This window comes from Muscardinus avellanarius (genome assembly GCF_963383645.1).
Source record: "Muscardinus avellanarius genome assembly, chromosome: 14".
Classification (NCBI taxonomy): Eukaryota; Metazoa; Chordata; class Mammalia; order Rodentia; family Gliridae; genus Muscardinus; species Muscardinus avellanarius.
In genome coordinates, this window is record NC_137800.1 from 70,987,305 (window position 1) to 71,003,812 (window position 16,508).

General features: G+C 40.1%; 1 protein-coding gene across 1 annotated transcript in view; it reads left to right on the forward strand.

Annotated features, from left to right (window-relative positions):
• Positions 1 to 16,508, forward strand: part of LOC308273603 (phosphatase and actin regulator 1-like) — a gene marked incomplete at both ends in the record, with an annotated part of 491,535 nt that overhangs the window by 394,903 nt on the left and 80,124 nt on the right. The window lies entirely within an intron of this gene.

The following is a 16,508-nucleotide window of genomic DNA, read 5'->3' on the forward strand; positions in this document are numbered from 1 at the left end:
ACCAGAGAAGAAAAAATACGCCAGCCTCATGGCCGAGGGCGTGGCAGAGGCGCCATATTGCCACCAGCGGCGGCAGCAGCAGTGAATTCACCGAGTCCAGTACAGCTACATCTGCGTACTCAAGAACAGTGAGTCAAATTGCGGGCCACAGAGGAGAAATCCCAGTATTGTGCCTCCTGGGACTTGACTCAGTGAGGGAGTGGTGGTGGCAGAGATATCACACCATAGGAGAACGTGCAACCTGGCACCCGCCATAGTTTAAAGCAGCCTCTATCGACTCCCTGGGTCGGAGACTCTGTGATACAACCCAGTAAAGGAGTAGTGGGGTCTGAGATAATACAGACTCGAGATCCAGAGCACCTTAAGTGAAGCCATAGTGACCCAAGGGAAGAACCCAGAGAAGGCACAAACCTCCGAAATCATGGGAAAGAGGAATAACACTGGAGTAATGCATGTGCACAACCCCACAACATCAGAACCTGATAAAACAGAAAATCAGAGATTTCTAGAAGATCAAATCAGGAAAATAACTGTAGAAATAATAGAGGTGCTTCGAAAAGAACTCAGAGAGAGCCAAAAAGAGATAAAGGATGCAATTAATGAAGTAAAGGCCTCAATTCAAAGCACAAACAACCGATTAGACCACATGGAGAACAGAATCTCGCTCTTAGAAGATGAGCAATCCAAAAATGAATGCATAGTTTCTAATCTAGAAAAAAATATCCAACAGCAGGAATCTGACATTGAAGAAATATGGGCCCATCTTAAGAGAGCTAACCTAAGAATAATTGGAATAGAGGAGGGAAAAGAAAGTGATACCAAAGGGATCAACAATCTCTTCAAGGAAGTAATAGCAGAAAATTTTCCAAATATAGAGCAAGAGGTTGATACACAGATCCAGGAAACTTATAGAACTCCCTTTAGACAGGATCCGAGAAGAGGATCCCCACGCCATATAATTGTCAAAATGACCAATGTGGAAGCCAAGCAGAGAATCTTAAAGGCAACAAAAACAAAGGGCCAAGTGACATTCAGAGGCAAACCAATTAGAATCACTCCAGACTTCCCAAACCAAGTTATGAGAGCCAGAAGGGCTTGGAGTAACATATTCCCAATTCAGAAAGAAAACAACTTCCAGCCAAAAATTTCCTACCCAGCAAAACTTTCTATCAAATTAGATGGAGAAATAAGAAGCTTCCATGACAAACAGAAACTGAAGGAATTTATGTCTTCAAAACCAGCGCTAGAGAAAATACTCAAAGAGATTAACTACAAAGAAGAAATAAGTAACACTCACCAGAACCAGAGAAACAAGAGTTTCCATCCAACAGACAACTAAGATTGGTTATCTGTGGAGATTCATTATTTATGTTAGTCTTTTACCTATCTCTAAATTGTATTGTTTGCCTTTATTGTTGTTAATTTTTAGGATTTCTAGTTGGAATATTAATATACCTTCAGATATAGCATTTGGAAATATTTTATCCAATTCTATTAGTAACTGTTAACTCTGTTTACATTGTCTTTGGATATACAATATTTTCTTTTATTTTTTAGGGAGTTTGTATATTCTTCTGTTGCCTGTGCCATTGAAATCATATCCAAGAAATCACTGCCAATTTCAATGTTGTGAGGTTTTATGACCCAGATTTTCTCCTAAAAGTTTATAGTCCTAAGATTTATATTTAGGTCTTTTATCTATTTTGAGTTTATACTTGTATGTGGGATTAGGTAAGGGTCCAATTTTATTCTTTTCCATGTAATTATTATTTTTCAACAATATTTAGTTAAAAGATTATTATTTCCACCACCAAATGTTTGTGGAAACCTTGTCAAAAATAACTTGACAATATAAGGAAGAATTTAGCTCTAGGCTTGTATTTAACTCCAATGGTCTATATATCTGCCTTTAGAACAGTACTACACTGTTTCAATTATTGTAGCTTTATATGGTTTGAAATCAGAAAATATATATCTGCTAGCTTTGTTCTTTTTCAAGATCGTTTTGGGTATCTAGAATTTATATTCCATATTAGGATAGATTTTTTTTCTGAAAAATAAATATGTAAATATATGATAGTTTCACCTAAAAAAACAGAAAAAAATATGCTCTGGTAAGAAAGAAAGCAAAAAGAAATATTGAAATGTTATCTTTAAATCATCAAACGCTTGGTATCAGACAAATGAAACTGTTATGTGAGATTATCATTTTTAATTTTGGATAAATTGCTATAATACTAGATGTCAACCACTAAGCCAAGCATGGGAAGGAGGGATGGGGAGAGAATGGGGTGGGGATCGGGTGGGGGCTGACTGGGCGATGTGTGCATGTATGTCTACAAAAGTTTGTATCCCACTATGATGTATGAATACAGTGCACCAATAAAATAAAATTTAAAAAAAATAAAATAAAAAAATAAAATAAAAAAAATAAAAAGGTCTCAGAGGTAGAATGTCCCTGCATTCAATCCCCAGTACAAATAAATAAATAACCCCAGACCTGGTGTAGTGTTTCATGCCTGTAATCCAAGTACTTGGGAGGCTGAGACAGGAAGATCACAGGCTCAAGGCCAGCCTCCACAACATAGTGAGGCCCTCTGTAACCTTGTTTATGAAACCCTGTTTCAAAATAAAGAAAAAGTAATAAAATATGGCTAGGGGTCTAAGTCAGAGGTAGAACACCCCTGGTTCAATTCCCAGAACCAAAAATAATACTAATGATAACCCCAAACAAATGAAACAAAACAAATAAAAACCTTCCGTCTAATGTTACTTTCTTTCTTCATCTTTAAAGATTCAGAAAAGTAAGATTTGAATGCCTCCCCCCAGATCTTAGCATGATCTTGTAGGCTTCATTGCTGCAGGTTGAATTTGGCCATGAATAGAAATGTGAGCAGCAAAGCAGGCAAGCTTATTTCTCTGAACTTGGCACCACAAGGCACTTTGAACAAGAGCTCTATTATTTTGTAGGTAACAGGTGGTGGCGGGGGTATTAAGCTGTTCTGGGCAGAATTTCAGATTTCCATTCTTTAGCACTTGAGGCAACACACTTCTACCACAAAGCAATCAATAACAATGTGGTGCCTGGGATGAAATGTGGTACACCATTCTGCTTCCCACATTCTGGAAGGGTAAACTCACTTAACCAGCCTGAAATCAATGGATTTTCTTTTGATTCCTGAGAGGTGGGGTGGGGGTTAGAGGCAGCAGAAAACACAGTGGAAATGTGAATTGTGGATCTGAGAGCAATCACACAAAAATTGGGCATCATGGCATACTCTCTTACGAGTTAATAGAAGCAGCCCCACAGTGCCCAGCCTTTGTTGCAAACATTGGTGCACACCATAGTATATTCTCTATCACTGCAGGGTCACTCAGCTTCACATTTAATGAAAACGTCTGTCATCATAGGTGATATACCAGTGAAAGAACAAAGCAGAGGTTACAAGTGGGGATTCCCGTGAATTATGTTTTGAATCTTTGTTTTAGGTTTTATTAAATTGTGTCCTACCATGGACCTACAACAGGGGGCCAATAAATGGAAAAGAAATTATTCCTTTTCCATTTTGTTGATCTCAGATGAGAACTGAGAATGACAACTGATTCTTATTCTGTCTCTGAATATGTGTTTGAGTGTGTTACTAGGATTGAATTCAGGGGTGTTCTAAGCCTCGCCGCACCCCCAGGCCAATTTTTTTTATATATTTTTATTGGTGCATTATAATCATACATCACATTGGAATATAAGACTTGAGAGGATATACAAGCACACATCATCCAATTAGCCCTCATCCAATCCCCATCCCATTCCCTCTCCTCCCTCAATCCCATGTTTGATTGGTGATTATCTTTGATACATTTGTTTATGTACCTACTGAGTTTTAAAGAGGTTCCATCCTCCCCCATCCCATCCCCTCTGATTGGTCACCTTAATTGCTTCTCTATCGGGACCTCCTCCTGTTACCCCTTCCCTCCTAGTTTTTGCTAATTAGAAGAAGGATCTGGTTTTAATTTTCTGTGATATTTCTCTGCACATGCCGCATTGCAAGTTCCGATCCCACCCTTGACGGCCCCAGTAGTGGCCTGGCCACCTGGAGGATTCTGATCCTTACCTCACTGGCTCCAGCACTGGCCTTGCCTCATGGGAGGCCCCGATCCTGGCCTTGCTGGCCCCCACGCTGGCCTAACCCCTCGGCTGGCTCCAATCCAGGCCTCGAAGGCCCCAGCACTGGCCTTGCCTCATGACAGGCTCCGATCCCAGCCTCGCTGACCCTGGCACCGGCCTAACCCCTCGGCAAGCTCCTATCCTGGCCTTGGAGGCCCAAGCACTGGCCTTGCCTCAGGATAGGCTCCGATCCCGGCCTCTCTGGCCCCGGCACTGGCCTTACCCCTCGGCAGGTTCCAATCCTGACCTTGGAGGCCCCAGCACCAGCCTTGCCTCACGACAGGCTCTGATCCCGGCCCCCAGGCCTATTTTATTTTTACTTTGAAATAGGGTTTTGCCACGTTTCTGAGGGCCTCACTAAGTTGCAGAGGCTGACTTCAAACCTGAGATCCTCCTGTCTCAGCCTCCAAATAACTGGGATTACAGACATGGGCCACCATGTCTGGAAATTTGTACTTATTCTGTTAAAATAACTGATACTCATTCTGTTAGAATTTGACATTTCCTGTGCATATTAAAATAGAGATAGAAACCAAAATTTGCACAGTGTTGCACAAACTTTCTTTGCATTCACTCAAGTGTGTTTTCTAGTCCTTGCAAAATTGTCTCCTCTAAGCTGCATCTGACTTTTTGTTTTAAAGAAGGACTCCAGAGGATCCTTACTTCTATAAAATGACTCACTTCTAGATCTTTATGCTAGCTTTTTAGCACAAAACTTCAGACCCATTTTGCTCTCTTAAGATGTGGAAAATAACTAAATAAATGTTAGGAGCAGCCCTTTTGTACTCTTGTCTGACCTACTTGAAGAAATGACCAAGGAAAGGCGTATTGTAGTATTTATTACCTCATAATCACTTTTGTTCTCATCAACAGTTTACTGGCCAACCGAATGATTTCATTCTACGGTGGCCGAGGTTTTTATTCCCCATCAGGACAACTGCAATAGTATAAAGAAAAACAGAGTTAGTAAAACTATCCTTTGAATGTTTGTTTATTTGTTTGTTTGTGGAAATAAAGCATAACATTGAAAAATTGGGTTAACCATTCATATGCAGTTGACCAGATATGGCTATAAAGTGAACGCCACGTACACTTGGCCCAAGTCAAAAGAAGTAAAATATTGCTAGCACCTAGAAGCCCCTAATGTGCCTTTCTGATTGCAGGTTCCCTCTCCACTACAGGTAGCCACTGTTCTGATTTTCTTTTCCTTTTTGGTAGTACCAAAAAGAACTACCCAGGGCCTGGAACAAGCACTGAGGCTACAACCCAGCCCCTTTGATTTTATTTGGAAATAGGGTTCGCTAAATTGCCCAAGGTAAATTGAAACTTGTAATCCTCCTGCCTCAGCCTCTGGATCAGATAGATTACTGGTAATGCGTGCCTTGTCCTGATTTTTATTGTAATCATATCCTCGCTTTTCATTGTAATTCTAGAGCTTAGCAACACACATCTCTAGTTTTCTTCATTTTTTAACTCAATACAAACAGAATCATAGGCCTGTGTTCTTCTGTCTTGTCCATTTTTTGTTGTGGTTGTCCTAGGGGATAGACTCGGGGGTATTCTGCCACTGAGCTACTGTACCTTCATCCCATTTTATTTTTTATTTTGAAATAGGATCTTATTTAGTTGCTAAGGATGGTCTTGAACCTGGGATCCTCCTGTCTCAGCTTCCCATGTACTGGGATCACAAGCTTGTACCACAGCGCCCAGTTTTTTCTTGCTTTTTTGCCTCAAAGTTGCTTATAAGATTTTTTTGTTGACTTTGAAAACTATCAAGCAGAGAAAAAAACTAAGAGGATTGAATAATGGTATAACTATCACCTAACAGTTAATAACCTTTGGCCATTTCTGTTACTTTTTTAAAGTGTTTAATATAAATTACAGACCTCTCTAAAAAAAATAAAGAAAATATCCTATATAACTACAGATGATTATTATACATAGCAAGACTAAGGATAATCCCCTAATATAACCTAATGCCCAGTCCATACTTCCCTAGTTAACTCTAAATTGCTTTTCCAAACAGGATGAAGTCAAGATCCATGAAGACTTTTAGCTGCACAGCTTACATCCTGAAACCAGGCTGGTTCCTTCTTTATTCACATATACCTCATCAGTTAGTGGAACTGATGAGACCCGGCTGTGGGCACTTCTCCTGTAGCAAAGAGGAGAGCAGACAGCCTCCCTGATATCGGTGACATGGTTTGCTTTCATACTGTCACTCCAGAGGAAGTTACACAGTCTGAATTACTGTCAGAAGACATAATTAACACCAGTTATATCAAAACCAAAATCATTAATTCACAGATGCTCTGTGGCTTTGGGCTTTGTCAGATAAGCAAGTCTGGACCTTTACTTATGGAGGAGTACATGGAGGGCTGGCTCATCCAAGGGAGCACAGTAGAGTGTAGGGTCCCAGGACCAGAGGACAAAGAGATAGATGATTGGTCATTTTGTACCATAGGATCTTTCTTTCAGACCAAAGACTTCCAGACCTAGCTTCATGCTTGACGTTATAGGATTTGGTGTTTGGGGATGTGTTTGATTCAAATATTTACCCAAAAATTGTTAACAAAAGAGCTTGGACCCTTAACTACACTTGTCCCTTGATATCCTTGAGAAACTAATTCCAAAACTATCACAGATGTTCAAGTTCCTTGTATAAAATGGTATAAGCCCATGATGAGTTCACTCTGACCATGGGGCCAGTAGCTGCAAAGCACAGGTTGCTCTGACCTGGCTCCTTTTTTTACAGACATGATGCCCTTCCTCTTTGACCTTTAAGAAGCAAGATTCAGCCATTCCTCAATAAAGTTTCCTTTAGCAAAAATAAATAAATAAAATAGTATTGTATCTGTATAGACACTACACACATTCTCCAGTATATTTTAAATCATTTCTGAGTTACTTAAGATACTATAGTGCAACTCTTATGTGTGTAAATAATTGTTATATAGCTGGGTGTGGTGGCATATACTTATAAGCCCAGCATTTGGGAGGCTGAGACAGGAGGATCATGGTTCATGGACAGCCTCAGTTACTTAGTGAGGCCCTTTGCAACTCAGTGAGACCCTGTTTCAAAAATTTAAAAAATGGGGCTAAGGGTATAGCTCAGAGGTAGAATGCCCCCTGGGTTCCATCCCCAGTACTAAAATAAATAAATAAATAAATAAATAAATAAATAAATAAATAATAAAAATTTAAAAAGTTGTTATATTGTTAGAGAATAATGACCAGGAATAAAAAGTCAGGACATGTTCAATATAGACACAATTTTTTCCTCAAATATTTTTATGTGCAGCAGTTATATTGAATAATTTTACTGATGTGGAACTTGCATATGCTGAGGGTTATAGTTGTGTATCCCTTCAGGTGGGCTCATCTCCCTGGTTGATTTTTATAATTGAACATCTCATTTGTTTCCTATGATCTAATTTTTTTTGAAGATTTAAAGAAGTTTATTAAAAGGATAGAAATACAGAAGATAGTTACAGCCCCATGCCAGAATAGCATGGGGGCGGGGGGGTCCAAGCCAATTCACCACCCCAAAGATACAGCATGTGGACCAGATTTTTTATACCCATGACCTCCATCTTGTTTACATAATTCTGACGTAGTAAACATCCCTGTAAGGTATCTCCTCTTACCCTGTAAGGTACCTCCCCCAGCAAGGTGTGGCAAAGTGTCTCCTTTTATGAAGGTCGACCCCTTCTACCATCTTAGCTAGCTTATCTAATCATGTAGAAGATCTGTCTTTATTTTTTTTATTTTTATTTTTTGGTGATACTGGGGTTCCTGGAAGCCCTTCTACCTCCACGCTACACTCCCAGACCTATCTTTACATTTTTATTTGGAAACAGGGTCTCCTAAGTCAGCACACGTGACTGGCTTCGAACCTGTGCGATCCTCCTGTCTCTGCCTCCCAAGCGTGGGGATTACAAGCGTGCGCCACCACGCCTGGCTTAGATCTGTCTTTGGACAGAGAAAGGCCTAGTTTCCCTCTCCTATTGACTTGCTAATTACTTTTAGCTAAGTCAATCTAAGTTTCAATAGCTGTTTGCTTCCCATGACCTAATATTTAGACCAGTGTCTCCCAGAGGGTTTTCCTCAGAGCCAGGTCCTAATGATACTTCATAAAAGAGTCATATGGTCCAGTGAATTGGGGAGAAATACTGGGTGGAACTGAATAAATTTACTGTTTTTCATTTGGGTCTTCCCAGCACCTCCAGAGTGCTGGGGAGGCTGTGATTCTCCCCACTAACACATGGTGGTCTTCCAAATCATTTGTTCTCAGAACCTCCCTGGGGTTGCCATTCTGCCATACAGATTTCAGACAGTGTTGGCCCTGATGGCTTGCCTCTTATTACAAACAACAACTCAAGGTGCTTTTGAGTTGTATACCAACAGTCTCATCTTCTGCCTCATAGGCCATGAGTGAGCTACTAGCATCATGCAGGTACCATGGTTGGGTCGCCATGTTGGACATGAAGAACTTTGTTCATGTGTGCCTTGTTTTGTCTCTCCAAACCTACACTGTCAATATCAGCATCAGGAGAGTTCCCACGAAGGATTTCCCCAACCCTTCCTGACCTGGGGAGGGATGGGATTCCATAGAGAGAGGCGCTAATGCCAGCATGACCAAGCCAAAGTATTTATTAGGGGAATCTATTCACAGTGGGCTGCAGGATATCTTCATTTAGGATGAGGAGGGGAAAGGGATGTTCTACCTGGTGTGTCTGTAGCAAGGGCCAAAGTATGGACTGTTTATGAAGGTTTAACGAATTTGACTTAAGGGTCAAGCCCAGTATTTTTATGGCTTTAGGGCAACAGGCTAGATACCTTTACTAGTCCCTGGGGATGTTTAGGTCTGCTGAGTAAAGCCTGCCTCTGGCTGGGTCACAGATCTGCCAAAGCACCCTTGAGTTTTGCTCAGGGTGTGGAAAGAAGGCAGGGGGTGGATCCCTGGGTTCCCTACATTCTTCTACCTCAACTTTTGCTGAAGTTCCTATCGTAACAACACAGAGAGGCTGTTAAGCCGCATCGATATAGAGCAGAGCTCATAGAGCTCAGGACCTGTGCTTATCATGCTTATCATGTGATGAGGACAGTCATACCTCAAATTCTTTGAGATGGAATTTCCATATGATATGGATTTTTAGAGAGGGATAAAGGGGTTCAAAACGGGTCAGCTTTTCTCGTTTCAAGGATCACTTGGCTTTAATTGCCAAACATAAAAATTTTATTTTTCATTTGGACTTAGTGATCCAGTAAGCTTTCCTTGGGTAATCAAATAATTAAAAACCTCCTTACCTAGTAATAACTCAGCTATTGACGAAATGTGTAGATATTTTGTAGTACTCTTGAACATATGAGGGGGTCAAAGAATATTTGGTGCGTATGTCAATTGCTTTTGGATTAATATGATTTTTCTTGAATATCTCTGTCTCGCTAAAACTAGGCATCTAGAGTTGTTTTTTTTTTTTTCAACTTGGCATTTTGTGACCCCATTGCTTTTCTCACTAATTTTCTCATGAAATAAAAGATCAACTGGCATTTGCTATCTGGTCTCCCAAAGTGGCAAATTTTGCCAAATTTGCCTTATTCTCCAAATCTTTGCTCCCCTTCTCCTCTGTCACATAACATATATATGCATTTAATTTCAAAATAGCCTTTTTGTCTTTAAAAATTAAAGCATTATCTCTAAATACACCATGAATTTGGGCTGATTGCCTCTTTTGGGGTCCTTCCAGGCTGCAGTCTTGCATCTCTCTGGGTTACGGGTATTGCAGCCTGCTAATCTCTATTATTCATCAAGCCAGATGGGAAGTGGAGGCATGTTCTAGGCTCTGGAAGCTCATTCCATTTGTCACTTGTAGATTTCTAGCCTAAAATTTCCTTTCACCGGAGTTGTAAAATTTAAAAGGGTAAAAGCTACAGATTTTACTTGCAAGTCAACTATTTTAAGGACTGGGGTATAAGACTCTGCAGTAAGCTACTGCACATTTCATCATTTCTCAGTTGCTTTTCCCCTTCAAACTTTTATTCCCTTCAGAATGTAATTTAAAGGCCATTGAGCAGGGGATTCAACAGAGATGTATTATTCTAGAGAAAAACCTAAACAAGACTCTGCTCTGGTACTCTTAACAGGACCAATGACTTGTTCCAGCATCAATATTGCTTTCTTTACACTTCCTCACCTTTTTTTTTTAATAAAAAAGCAGTACTCAAAAGCTATGAAACACAAGAATTTCTTTTTTTCATTAGTATTGGGAGCATATAGAAAATGCTATGCCCAGACATTACACCTGTAGCTCTATGGTTTAGAAAAATCCTTATTTATGTTTTTATTGGTACCTGAACAAGTGGGTTTACAGCAGCAATGCTTGCGCCAAAAAGATGGAAACAATTTAAATTTCCTCCCATTGCAGGCTGATTAAATAAATTAAGATAAAACATTCCATGAAATGGTACAGTTTTTAAAAGAATCAGATAATCCAGTATGTACTGATTGGAAGAAAAAAGACTTGTGGATCAATATGTGTAGAATGATACTATTGATGGGATTGATTGGTTTGTTTTTTGTGTGGTACTAGTTGGTTTGGTTGGTTTTTATGGTACTGGTTTTTATGAATCCAGGGTCTTAGGTATGTTAGGCAAGCACTGTTACCACTGAGCAACATCCTAGCCCTTGCATTTATATTTTCAAAAACAGTATTTTTACGTAGCATAGGACATTGAGCATTTTGGATAGAGGAAAGAGATGAGAATATCAAAAGGCACTAGTAGCTGGGCATGGTGGCGCATGCTTGTAATCACAGCATTTAGGAAGCTAACACAGGAGGATCGCTGTTCACAGCCAGCCTCAGCTGCTTAGTGAGGCCCTTTGCAACTCAGTGAGACTCTGTTTTAAAATAAAGACTAAAAAATAGGGCTGAGGCTGTAGCTCGGAGGTAGAATACTCCTGGGTTCCATCCCCAGTACCTAAAAAAAAAGGGCGGGGGTGTGAAATTTGGTGAGTTGTATCTATGGGGGAAAGGAAATGAAAAGAGACTTTGTCTATATTACTTGTACTTACTTTTTACAGTGGAATGTTCTTAGGTATTATTTTCATCAATAAAAAGAAAAGAAAATTGCCCCCGTCATTTAAACAAATTCATTCATCCTAGGCATTCACTAAGGAGAATGAGTTCATCCAAGAAGCTTATTTATTTACTGGGTACTGAGCATAGAACCCAAGGCCTTGCACATCATAGGCAAACACTTTATCACTGAGCCACACCCCCTGCTCAAGGTGCTTATTTTAAATTCATGAGTGTCAAAAAAAAGCATGGGATTCCCTGGCTCATTTCAAACCCTTGTGCAGTGAGATTGAAAAATAAAAAAATTAACAAGAACTGATGAGGAATTGGATTTTTGTAAATACAGCATAGACTGCAGTGGTGGCTTGGAAGAGGAGTTTGCAAAAATTATTGGCTAGAACTATGTCACTCTGTTATCACCCATTAGCCTTGGGGCTGTTTTCACTAGGCTACCCATTTCTAAAGCATTTGTTCACATGTGAACAGACTTCAGAGCAGTAGAGAGGAACAGGAAACTATAGAAATCTCCTGACTTTTTCCTTTCTTTACAAACCAGTGCAGGGATAGGTATTAAAGATGTAAGCCCTAGCAGGGTATGGTGGTGCACACTTATAATCCCAGTACACAGGAGACTGAGACAGAAGGATCTCAGGTCCACAGCCAGCCTGAGCAACTTAGCAAGGTTCTCAGCAACTTAGTGAGACACTTTTTTCTAAATAAAAAATAAAATAAGAATGAGGATGTAGCTCAAAGGCATAATGCCCCTGGATTCAATCTCCAGTACCAAAAAAAAAAAAAAAAATAGATCTTGTTATTATTTGGGTATGATGAGGACAGCAAAAAAGGAGAGACTCTTCTTGAAAAGATAGTCTGCTATACTTTAGGTCCCAAGAGGAGGGGAACAGCATGCCACAGGGCTACACTGGGAAGCCCCAGGGTGATCAGGAGGAAATGTGAGCAAGGGCCTTTCTTGTGGTTTTCCATAGGATGGGCGAGACAATGGGTTTGAGATTGATGAGGGTATCTGCAGTGGGCTTTGGGAGCTTGCAGCTGTCTCCAGTTCTCTGGTACCTGGCCCTGGGGTGATTGCAATACATAGTTGCCTGGATGAGGGAGGTACCTGGGATTATAGGCTCTGGATTGGCTGGCTTGCATATAAAGGCATGCTCTCAAAAGCTAGTCCTTTATAGGAATTGGCTAAACCCAGGAGAAACAATCTATCCATGTTCAGCAAGGCCCCAAGGCGTCCAAGCATCAGAACTGCAAAACGTAAAAATGTCCAGCTAATGCACAGTGGTAAAGATGCAAGGATATACCTTCTGAGATTTCTTGCCAAGTTCTTACATTAAGGTAGAAAGTTTGATGCAAGCTCGGGGTCTTCTTTGGACCTGCCAACCTTTGAATTTGGGCTCTTTGGGGCCATTTTTGGCAGAAAGTAATTGAGGAGTCATTCTCCCTCTCCTATCTCAGGCAACAGGGATCTGCAAAGCAGTTCTACCCCACCAACTCTGTTAGAGTATAAAAGCAAATAGGCATTTGTCTCACCTATTGGGGAAGAATTTCAGGCTAGATTTCTCTGGAAATAACCTTGGTGTGTTTTCCAGTTTATGTGTTTCTGTTTTGATGTTTCTGTTGACACGGCACCATAATAAAGCCCTTGATGATGTTGGAAATTCAGTTATTTTTCCAAAAGATTAGTGTGAGCTGCCTCTGCCTCTTGCTGAGCTGCATGTCATTTTCTTGAGAACTGTATTTCTGATTAGCCTGTTTTGGTTCTACTTATTAACTATATGTTAGGGGGTGAAAATGGCTCTTTTATATATCTTTTATTTCTAATTTTTATTTATTTATTTATTTTATTTATTTATTTATTTATTTATTTATTGGTGGTACTGGGGTTCCTGGAAACCCTTCTACCTCTGGGATACTCTCCCAGATCTTTTTTATACTTTTTTTATTTTTGGAAACAGGGCCTCTTAAGCCAGATGGGCTGGCTTCGAACCAGCGCAATTCTCCTGTATCTGCCTCCCAAGCGCAGGGATTACAAGCGTGTGCCACCACTCCTGGCTCTAATTTCTTTTATTTTAACGTTAGTTTTTCTTTTCAGCCTTACATGGCCTAAAGTTTATTGATTTTTTTTAAGTGGTCTTAATGGTCTACTTATATTTGCTTTTTTCATTTTTTAATCATTTTTACCATTGGGTTACTTTTTCCTACCTTGTCTTAATGGCTTTCTTGGTATATCATTTAAATACTATCAAAGGAAACCATTGTACATGTACAGCTCAATGATTTTAAGAATCTTTCCAACCATCATCACAGTTCCAATTTTATAACCAAAAAGTTTTACCAAAGCATCCCTGTGTGGTCGCTTAGATTTTATACTACCCTATGCTCTAATAAGTAACTAATATTAGAGTGATGTTTACATATTAAAATAGATTTTTTTCATTTCAAAATAAGTCCTTACTGACCTTTTTTCTTTTACATAAAAACGATGCCTGCTTGCATCTCTAACAATCTGGATATTCATTTCTTTTTTTTATTAAAGGACATATAGTTTTGTTCTATTCTACTTCTCAAAGACCCAAGTAATCAGCTCGCCCCCATGCCTTGATTCTCATTCTCTGATTTAGCTTACACCCACTGCTTTCTGGGCAAGGGTAGCACACGTTACACCTCTCTTCACCATGCTGTGCTCCTCTTCTCTTGACTTCTTTAACTCTTTATCACTTCTTCTCATCCTCTTTTTCCACCTTTGCAGTATCCAGAGCCAGAGTTACTGGGGAGCATGGGTTGAGCCAAAGCTTCAGTTGCTGAAAAACATTGTATGTTGTCTTTTCTTTACATTAATCATACTTCCCCTGATTTGTAATCCAGTCGTAAACCAGGCTTAAAGTATACTTATGCACCAGACAGCTTGCTTAATTTCACTTTTTAGAACTTGACTTTGAACTCAGGTAAAGTAGCACTCACTTTTAAAGGCCAGCTGGAAATGAGATTAAAAAGAAAAGTATCGGCCGGGCGTGGTGGCGCACGCTTGTAATCCCCGAGCTTGGGGGGTGGAGACAAGAGGATCGCGCAGGTTCCTAGTCAGCCTCGCTGGCTTAAGAGACCCTGTCTCCAAATAAATAAAAAATATTTTTAAAAATAGGTCTGGGAGTGTAGCCCAGAGGTAGAAGGGCTTCCAGGAACCCCCATACCACCACCAAAAAAAAAGAAAAGAATCATGCTAGGTCTGGTGTTACACACCTGTACTCTCAGTACTTGGGAGACAACAACAAGCCCACTCCAGCTTTTCCAACACCCACCTTCACCCCTTAGCCTCCCTACAAATAACTCTCCTCCCCTTACTTCTGTGGCTGTAGAGTTAAAGGTCTCCATTTAATTATTAAAATGTTTGCAGTCAGCTATGAGTGTAGCAACTAAACATCTATTTTCTTCTCTCATACCACTTAATTCACTATAATTTAAGAAAAGTAGTTATAATGTAATATATTTTTAAATATTAGTTTCCAAAGTATATAATTATTGATTCTCAGTCTAGCTATGCCTGAGAACAACCAGAGAGCTTTTCATCATGATCTGGGTATCCAATCCCTTCAGGACCTGTGAAATGGAAGTGGCTGGACCTTGGCCTCTGTGTTTTCCCAGATCATCAAAATGACACACCTGAAGTGTGTGTGTGTGTGTGTGTGTGTGTGTGTGTGTGTGTGTGTGATCCGTATCTGAATTTGCATAGTTCCTCTACTACTGTCTTCTTTCCTACTGAATAATGATGCTGCTAAGAATATGCAAATTTTCAAGGTCACCAAAGCAACTGAAATAAGCTGTCACAGCCCCACACACAGGATTCCCCAGAGACTGACATGTGGGCTCTAGAGTAGCTTCTTCTCCTCCAGGGCCTCTGTCAGGACCCTCCTGCAATCCCTCTGCACCACCCCTCACTTCTCCACCCCTGGGCTCATTTCTACTCTACCATCCTGGATCCCCCCCACCCCCCTGCCCAGCATCTGGTTCAGGTGTGCATCTGGAGGCACATCTGAAACCTGAACTGTGTGCTCCTCCTTGGTCTGCTCCCATATGGAGCCTGAGAGAGACAGCTCATGGAGGTCCTCCCACGAAGGTCACCTAAACCCCTCAAGGAGTCCACTGGAGACCCTCAGGTGCTAATCCCCAGCACTTTGCAGGAGATATTTTCATACATGATATTATAAGTGGTGGTGGTGTTGTTGTTGTTGTTGTTGTTGTTGTTATTTTATTGAGAAGCAACAAATCCTCACTGAAGCATGCCCTCTATGTAGTATACCTTAAAAGGCCAGTCCCTCCTGCGGGAGTGACCACACTTAGGAAACTCCATGTGACATTGAGGTAGAGCCCAGATGAGAAGTCATATGTCTGTGTGGAGGCCTGGTCCCCTTACGCCTTTAATGACAGTGTAGCTCTTTGCTGCAGCTTCCTCAGCCATAAACCAGGGTCTATTGAATTCAATCAGAATGTCTATTTTATAAGTAATTTGAAAGTTTCTTTGAAAACCTGTCAAAATGATCTGATGAAGAGGCTTATCATGGTATCAAAAGGATTATCTAGATTATTTGAGTTTTTTAAGTTTCTTGTTATTTCTAGGTATTCGTCTTCTGTCAGAGGAGAAGCTGGCAAACACTTTCTCCCATCCTGTAGGCTCCCTCTTCAAACTCTTGTTTTCTTTGATGCATAGAAGCCTTTTAATTTGATATTATTTTATTGATTGATTCTCTGGGGGTGGATCTACTTGAGGAACTCTTTACCAGTGCCTATGTGTTGAAGAGTTGGCCCTATGTTTTCTTCTAGTAGTTGCAAAATTTCTGGTCTAATTTCTAGGTCTTTGATACATCTTGAATTTACTCTTGTACAGGGTGAGAGACTGGGGTCAAATTTCATAATTTCATTCTTCTATACATGGAGATCCAGTTTTTCTAGCACCATTTGTTGAAAAGGCTATCTTTCCTCCAGAATTTTTTTTTTTTTGTCTTCTTTGTCAAAAATAAACTGGCTATCCATATAAGGTTTTGTCTCTGGATCCTCTCTTCCATTGGTCTATAGCTTATGTCAGTACCATACTGCTTTTGTTACTACAGCTCTGTAGTATAATTTGAAATCAGGTATTGTGATGGTTCTTATTTCTCAGAATTGCTTTGGCTATTCCAAGTCTTTTTTTTTCATATGAATTTTAGGACTATTTTTCTAGTTCTGTGAAGAATATCATTGGCGTTTTGATCGTTACA